The sequence below is a fragment of the Heptranchias perlo genome, chromosome 20, assembly GCF_035084215.1.
Source record: "Heptranchias perlo isolate sHepPer1 chromosome 20, sHepPer1.hap1, whole genome shotgun sequence".
Lineage (NCBI taxonomy): Eukaryota > Metazoa > Chordata > Chondrichthyes > Hexanchiformes > Hexanchidae > Heptranchias > Heptranchias perlo.
Genome location: NC_090344.1, coordinates 3,365,313 through 3,373,690, shown reverse-complemented (window position 1 = coordinate 3,373,690; position 8,378 = coordinate 3,365,313). Strand labels below are relative to the sequence as shown.

The following is an 8,378-nucleotide window of genomic DNA, read 5'->3' as shown; positions in this document are numbered from 1 at the left end:
GGATGCCTCCTAGATTACTGACGAAGTAAGGGTGTAGATAGTGGAGGCTCTGACCACAATCTTCCAATCCTCCTTGGATATGGGAGTGGTGTCTGAGGACTGGAGGATTGCAAGTGTTACACCCCTGTTCATAAATGTGGGAGAGGGATCAACCCGGCAATTACAGACCAGTCAGCCTAACGTCGGTGGGAAACTTCTGGAGACCAGAATCCGGGACAAAATTAATTCTCACTTGGAAGAACGTGAGTTAATAAATGACAGTCAATATAGATTTGTTAAAAGTAAAACCATGTCTGACTAATTTGATTGAGTTCTTCAATGAAATAACGGAGAGGGTTGATGAGGGTAATGACTCGATGTTGTGTACATGGACATTTAAAAGGCAATTGGTAAAATGGCACCGAATGGACCTGTTGGTAAAATTGAAGCCCATGGCAGCATGGATACAAAATTGGCGGAGAGACAGAATGTGGAGATCAGTGGTGATCCATTGTTTTACAGACTGGAAGGAAGTATACAGTGATGTTGAACAGGCGTTGGTATTAGGATCATGACTCTTTTTGAGATATATTAATCACCTAGACATGTAACCAGTGGGCTGCCGCAAGGATCAGTGCTTGGGCCTCAGCTATTTACAATATATATCAATGACTTAGATGACGGAACTGAGTGTAATGTATCCAAGTTTGCTGATGATATCAAGCAAGGTGGGAAAGTAAGCTGTGAGGAGAACACAAAGAGTCTGCAAAGGGATATAGACAGGTTAAGTGAATGGGAAAGTAGGTTGTAGATAGAGTATTATGTGGGGAAATGTGAGGTTATTCTATTTGGTAGAAAGAATAGAAAAACAGAATAATTTTAAATGGTTAGAAAATATTAAATGTTAGTGTTCAGAGAAATTTGTGTGCCCTCACAAAAAAACACTGAAAGTTAACTTGTTGGTACAGCAAGCAACCAGGATGGCAAATAGAATGTTGGAATTTATTGCAAGGGGGTTGGAGTAGCTCCCTGACGGATCACTATTTGTCCTTTATTTACAGACGCTCTTTGACCGATCACCGTTTCACCTTCATTTACAGACGCTCCCTGAAAGATCAACATTTCTCCTTCATTTACAGACGCTCCCTGGCCCATCACCATTTCTCCTTCATTCAAAGATGCTCCCCGACCGATAATCAGTTTTCCTTCATTTACAGACGCTCCCTGATCGATCACTGTTTCTCCTTCATTTACAGACGCTACCTGACCGATCACATTTTCTCCTTCATTTACAGACACTCCCTGACCGATCACTATTTCTCCTTCATTTACAGACGCTCCCTGACCGAATACTATTTCTCCTTCATTTATAGACGCTCCCTGACCGATCACCATTTCTCCTTCATTTACAGACGCTCCCTGACCAATCACCATTTCTCCTTCATTTACAGACGCTCCCTGACCAATCAGCATTTCTCCTTCATTTACAGACGCTCCCTGACGCATCACCATTTCTCCTTTATGTGCATACGCTCCCTGACCGATCACCATTTCTCCTTCATTTACAGACACTCCCTGACCGATCACCATTTCTCCTTCATGCACAGACGCTCGCTGACCGATCACCATTTCTCCTTCATTTACAGACGCTCCCTGACCGATCACAATTTCTCCTTCATTTACAGACACTCCCTGACCGATCACAATTTCTCCTTCATTTACAGACACTCCCTGACCGATCATCATTTCTCCTTCATTTGCAGGATCTCCCTGACCGATCACCATTTATCTTTCATTTACAGACGCTCCCTGACCGATCATCATTTCTCCTTCATTTACAGACGCTCCCTGACCGATCACCATTTCTCCTTCATTTACAGACGCTCCCTGACCTATCACCATTTCTCCTTCATTTACAGACGCTCCCTGACCGATCACAATTTCTCCTTCATTTACAGACACTCCCTGACCGATCTCCATTGCTCCTTCATTTACAGACACTCCCAGACCGATCATCATTTCTCCTTCATTTGCAGACGCTCCCTGACCGATCACAATTTCTCCTTCATTTACAGACACTCCCTGACCGATCTCCATTTCTACTTTATTTACAGACACTCCCTGACCGATCATCATTTCTCCTTCATTTGCAGACGCTCCCTGACCGATCATCATTTCTCCTTCATTTGCAGACGCTCCCTGACCGATCACCATTTCGCCTTCATTTACAGACGCTCCCTGACCGATCACCATTTCTCCTTCATTTGCAGACGCTCCCTGACCGATCACAATTTCTCCTTCATTACCAGACGCTCCCTGATTCGATGAGTCACGAGGTTTGACGCTGACTCTGCGCATGCTCGGAGGCCGCGGGCCGTGTGTTGAGTTTCGGGTCTGATCTAAACCGGAGCCCCCGGAGTGTAGAGAGAGAGAGGAGAATGTTCACTGTTTGATATTCGGGCCCGGGGCCGCACTCGGGGTTTGTGAAGCCCCCGCCCCCGCCCCCGGGGTTTATTAACCCGCTCCCCCCGCCCATCTCTCACCTGTTGCGGACACGATCTCTGCCTCAATCCCCGCCCGCCGCGCATGCTCAGCTCACACTGCCCGGGTGATTGACGGGAGCTCCGGACCAATAGGAAGAGCGGAGACGGACTGGAGGACCGAGCGGGCGTTTGGTCCTCCAATCAATGGGAGTGTGTGAGGGGCGGGACTTGCGGCACCGAGTGGGCGGGGCTGAGCCCGGATCTCCCTCATTGGCTGAAACTCTGCCTCATTTTGAAAGCTGATTGATGTGAAACTCTTGGGGAAAACTGGCCCTTTCTGTTGTGGCGAAAAACAGATGGAACCGTGTGGGTGGAGCAAAGATTTCAACATTGGGAATCAAATGGATTAATTCAGGACAGACAGCAGGGATTATTGGAGGAAATAACACAGTGTAGGGATAAAATGCAATGGATGTTGTGAAGATGGATTGTTAAAAAGTGTTTGATAAGATGCCGGACAGGAGGCTTGTTGATCAGATTAAAGCTCACGGTATTCAAGGGAGTGGGTCAGTGTGGATGGGAAGTTGGAGAAAGGGCAGAGTCGTGGTTAATGGATGTTTTTCAGACTGTGGGGATGTAAACAGTGGTGTCCCCAGGGGCAGTGTTGGGACCATTGCTCTTCTCAATACAGAGAAATGATCTGGGCTTGGGGACAAGGGCATAAGATCAACATTTCCTGACCATACCAAGATAGGGAGCATTAAGAACTGTGAAGAGGAACGTTAGGAACAGGAGTAGGCCGTTCAGCCCCTCGAGCCTGTTCTGCCATTCAGTGAGATTGGTGTCAGTGAGTGTGGGGATTGGTTATTATCACACAGGACAAGATTGGTGGCATTGACTGTAGAGTTGGTTTATATCAGACTGGAGGTGATTGGTGTCAGTGACTGGGTTCAGGAACTGGAATTAGCCATTTCGCCCCTGAAGTCTACTCGGTCGTTCAACTGGATCAGGACTAATCTGTGTCACAACACCATTTACTCGCCTTTGCTCCATATCCCTTGCAACCCTCACACAACACAAATCTATCAATCTCAATATTGAAAATTTCAATTACCCCCAGCATCCACAGCTTTTCAGGGAAGTGAGTTTATAATTTCCACTACCCTTTGTGGAAAAATTGCCACCTTATTTTGCTCTTAAATGATCTAGCTCTAATTTTAAGTTTATCAAGTCAGTGGCAGATGGAGTACAACGTGGGGAAATGTGGAAATTATTCACTTTGGTAGGAATAATAGAAAAGCAGAATATTTTTAAAAGGTGAGACTCTAAGAAATGTTCAAGTTCAGAGGGATTTGGTTGTCCTTGTACACAGATCACAGAAAGTTAACATGCAGGTACAGCAAACAATTAGGAAAGCAAACCGTATGTTGGCCTTTATTGCAAGTGGGTTGGAGAATAAGAGTAAGGAAGTCTTGCTGAAATTATATAGGGCTTTGGTGAGACCACATCTGGAGTACTATGCATAGTTTTGGTCTCCTTACCTGAGGAAGGATATACTTGATTCGAGGGGGTGCAACGAATGTTCACTAGATTGATTCCTGGAATGAGAGGGTTGTTGTATGAGGAGAGATTGAGTAGAATGGCCCTATATTCTCTGGAGTTTAGAAGAATGAGAGCTGAACTCATTGAAACGTCTAAAATTCTTAGAATGCTTGACAGGGTAAATGCTGAGAGGCTGTTTCCCCTTGCTGGAGAGCCGAGAACTAGTGGGCATAGTCTCAAGATAAGTGATCGGCCATTTAGGAATGAGATAAGGAAAACTTTCTTCACTCAGAGGGTTGTGAATCTTTGCAATTCTCTACCTCAGAGGGCTGTGGATGCTCAGTCATTGAGTATATTCAAGAATGAGATCGAGAAATTTTTGGACACCGAGAATCAAGGAATCGGAAAGGAAAGTGGAGTTAAGATAGAAGATCAGCCATGTACTTACTGATTGGCAAAGCAGCCTCGAGGGTCCATATGGCCCACTCCTGCTCCTGTTTCTTCTGCCCTCTTGTTCTGCATTCCCCCTCCAGAAGAAATCATTTCTCTGTATCTACATTATTGTATACCTTTATTATTTTAAACATCTCGATGAGATCACATCTCAATGTTTTAAACTCATTGGAATAAAAACCAAGTTTATGCCACCTATCCTCATAATTTAATCCTTTTAACCCTGGCGTCATTCTGGTGAATCTACACTGTACCTTTTCCACGGCCGATTGATCTCTCTCTCGGTTTGGTGCCCAGTTCTCCAGATGGGGTCTGACCAAGGTTCTTTACAACAGAAGCATCACTTCTGTATTCCAACCCCACTCAAAATAATGGTCAACATTCAATTAGACTTGTTGATTACTGTCAAGATTTGTAAGGTATTTGCAAAGGATTCGTGGGGATCTTAGATTTGGGATTTTTCTTTATTCTGTCCACTAAAGGATTTAGACAACATACTTACTCCTGTAAATATAGAAATGGATTATTGGTCCGTGATGTGTTTACTTGTTTGTATTTTGTTCAATACATTTGCTGAGTGTATTTAAATTTAAGACGAGATTCCCAGGCCTGATGCTCTATTCACACATCGAAGGTGAGAGAGATGCTGTGGGACACACGATAAGTCCAGTAGCTGAAAGTGATTCACAGTCTGGGTTTTGTGTTTTGTGATACCGGGTACATTACTGATACCTTCCCTGGATCCCAAGGCTGGAAAAGGCACTCAGGAAGGACCGGGGAACTGGGACTTGGCCATGAGAGTAATTGAAGGAATGAGAACTGAAATAATTTACAGTGAGAAAGGAGAAAAGGCATAATAATCGGTAATTAGGACATCAATTAGTTTCTTATCTTGATTTCAGCAAGTATTTGAACCATTCTGTTTGAAACAAAGTGGATTTGTTGACATATATCCAGAATATTGAATTTCAGCCCAGTTATAGCGGTTATTAACATCAGCAGAATCAAATCCCAACTGCCAGAATGAAGTTCTGCTGCTGAAACCCTCATCCGTGCCTTTGTTTACCTCCAGACTCGACTATTCCAATGCTCTCCAGGCCCAGCCTTCCACTTTACATCCTCCGTAAACTTGAACCCACAATCTCCAGATCAATAATCAGTCGCATTATTCTATAAGTGCAGGCAATTGGGACTAGCTTAGTGGTATAAACTGGGCGACATGGACATGTTGGGCCGAAGGGCCTGTTTCCATGTTGTAACTTCTATGATTCTATGATTGTGTCACTGGCCCAGGCTGTGGAGAACACGGAGCAGCTCACACTCCCACAGCGCTGCGGTATGAGCAGGTACCGAGTCAGCCTCAGTCATGAGCACTGGAATCCACGAGTCCGGTTGTGGCAAAGGTGCACGGTGAACAATCACCAAAGTGAAACATTTTTGCCTCTTCCCTTCGATACCTCAGCTGGTCAAGTGACAAGACTGTCGCGGAAAATAAGACAAAGTCATTCTTATATCATTTGTTCAATTCCTGCTCGAAGGAGTACGCGTGCTTTTGCAATAAGCAGCAATTAGTTCAAGGTCACTCTCTTAACTTTACAGGCACCTTACAGATTAACATGTTGCCATGAAGGCACAGGACGCCTCTTTTCCTTTCTCAAACTTTAAAACTTTCTGTGTCTCCCAAACAAGGCTGTTTTGCCTCTGCTCACCAGCAGGGAGCGCTTTTGAGCAGCAATACTTCAAAACACTCAGCACTCGCTTTCAGGCAAAAGAAGTCTTCGATCAGCACCGGACTCCACGAGTCTGAACGTGTCAACAGGCGCACGGTGAATAATCACCAAAGACAATCCTTTCTATCGCTTCCCTTCGATAGCTCAGCTGGTAGAGCGGAGGACTGTAGTCTATTAACCAAAGTAAAGTCATCCTTAGGTCGCTGGTTCAATTCCGGCTCGAAGGAGTGAGTGTGCTTTTGGAATAAGCAGCAATGACCTCATGGTCGTTCTCTGAACTTTGCAGGCATCTTACAGATTAACATGTTGCCACTGAGTCACAGGACACCTCTTTTCCTTTCTCAAACCTGAAAGCTTTCTGTGTCTGCCCGAGCACGGCTGTTTCACTCGAGCATTTCCCTCTGCTCACCAGCAGGGAGTGCCTTTGAGCAGCAACATTTCAAATCGCCCTCAATTTCAGGCAAAAAGGTCTTCGATCAGTCACTCAGTCAGGGCTCACGCTGCTCCCTCAAGCTCGGGCGGCTGTTGCTTTCCGGTGACCTCGTCTTCCTTCCGCAGGCTCGGGCTCTTCTCAGCATCATTCATGATTACTATGGCTTCCCGTTCTGCTGTTCCTCACTTGCTGATGCTCGATACCGCCGATTGGAGCAAAGTATTTAATATATTCAGGAAATGGCAACCCAAGGCAAGATTTCTCTGCTGGTCGTGGAGCAGCTTGGAGGCGAGTGCGAGGCGGGAACTGTGAAGGGCGATTTACAAACAGCAAACGAGGAATTAGCTCAACTGGTAGAGCGCTCACTTGGCATGTGAGAAGTAGCGGGATCGTTGATTATATTCTCCACTCACCGTTTGCCTTGGGGCAATTATACAGAAACAAGAGTGTTGTCATTGAGTCCATAGCCCATGTACTTCCGAAACTTCACTGTGTGTTTGGGTACGGAGAGGTCAAGGGGCAGCAAATCTTTTGATGTGCTGCAGTAAGCAAAAGTTCTTGATTTTGCTATGCAGCAAAGATGGAAAGATGAGGTGAGAGATGGAAAATAAAGCATCGTAATCCTTGATGCCTTCTCTGAAGATTGAATTCAGGAATTTCAGATTATGGCACTGAACCACTGCTTTCTGCACTGAGAAGGCACTTACCAGGTATGGAGTCAGGCAGCACCAGCAAGTGGAACAGCTTGCAAGGTATTGAAAGCCATAAAATAATGCAGTTTGCATTAAAAAAACTCCCAAGCCAAGTAGGAATCGAACATATCGTCTGCTGAGCCATAGTCAGATGCGTTATCCATTGCACCACTAACCCCAGTTATAGTGAGGAAGTGGCAGTGGGAGACAGTGGGCATGGCTGAGGTACTAAATAAATACTTTGCATCTGTCTTTGCCAAGGAAGAAAATGCTGCCAGATTGTCAGTGAAGGAAGATGTAGTTGAGATACTGGATTGGCTAGAAATTCATAAAGAGGAGGTACTTGAAAGGCTGGCTGGACTTAAAGTAGAAACGTCACCTGGTCCGGATGGGATGCATCCTCGGTTGCTGAGGGAAGTAAAGGTGGAAATTGCAGAGGGACTGGCCATAATCTTCCAAATATCCTTAGATATGGGGATGATGCCAGAGGACTGGGGAATTGCAAATGTTACACCATTGTTCAAGAAAGGGTGAAAGATAAAACCAAGCATCTACAGACCAGTCAATTTTACCTCGGTAGTGGGGAAAGTTCTAGCAACGATAACCCGGGCACAATTAGCAGTCACTTGGACAAGGATTAGGGAAAGCCAGCACGGATTTGTTAAAGGCAAATCGTGTTTAACTAACTTGATACAGTTTTTTGAGAAGGTAACAGAGAGGGTCGATGAGGACAATTCGGTTGCTGTGGTGTGTATGGACTTCCACAAGGCGTTTGATAAAGTGCCACATAATGGGCTTGTCATCAAGATTGAAGCCCATGGAATAAAAGGGGCAGTAGCAGCATTGATACAGAATTGGCTGAATAACATGAAGCAGAGAGTCGTGGTGAATGACTGATTTTCGGAATGGAGGGAGGTGTACAGTGGTGTTCCCCAGGGGTCGGTGCTGGGACCACTGCTTTTCTTGATATATATTACTGACTTGGACTTGGGTATACAGGGCACAATTTCCAAATTCTTGCCACCAAAATGCTCCACTCCACTGTCATCTGCATTAAACACCCATT

General features: G+C 45.1%; 1 non-coding gene across 1 annotated transcript; it reads left to right on the top strand.

Annotated features, from left to right (window-relative positions):
• Nucleotides 1–6,320: 6,320 nt before the first annotated feature.
• trnay-gua (transfer RNA tyrosine (anticodon GUA)) lies at nt 6,321–6,414 on the top strand. The gene is made up of 2 exons: nt 6,321–6,357; nt 6,379–6,414. It is a non-coding gene; the product is annotated as a tRNA-Tyr (tRNA).
• The last annotated feature ends 1,964 nt before the right edge of the window (nt 6,415–8,378 follow it).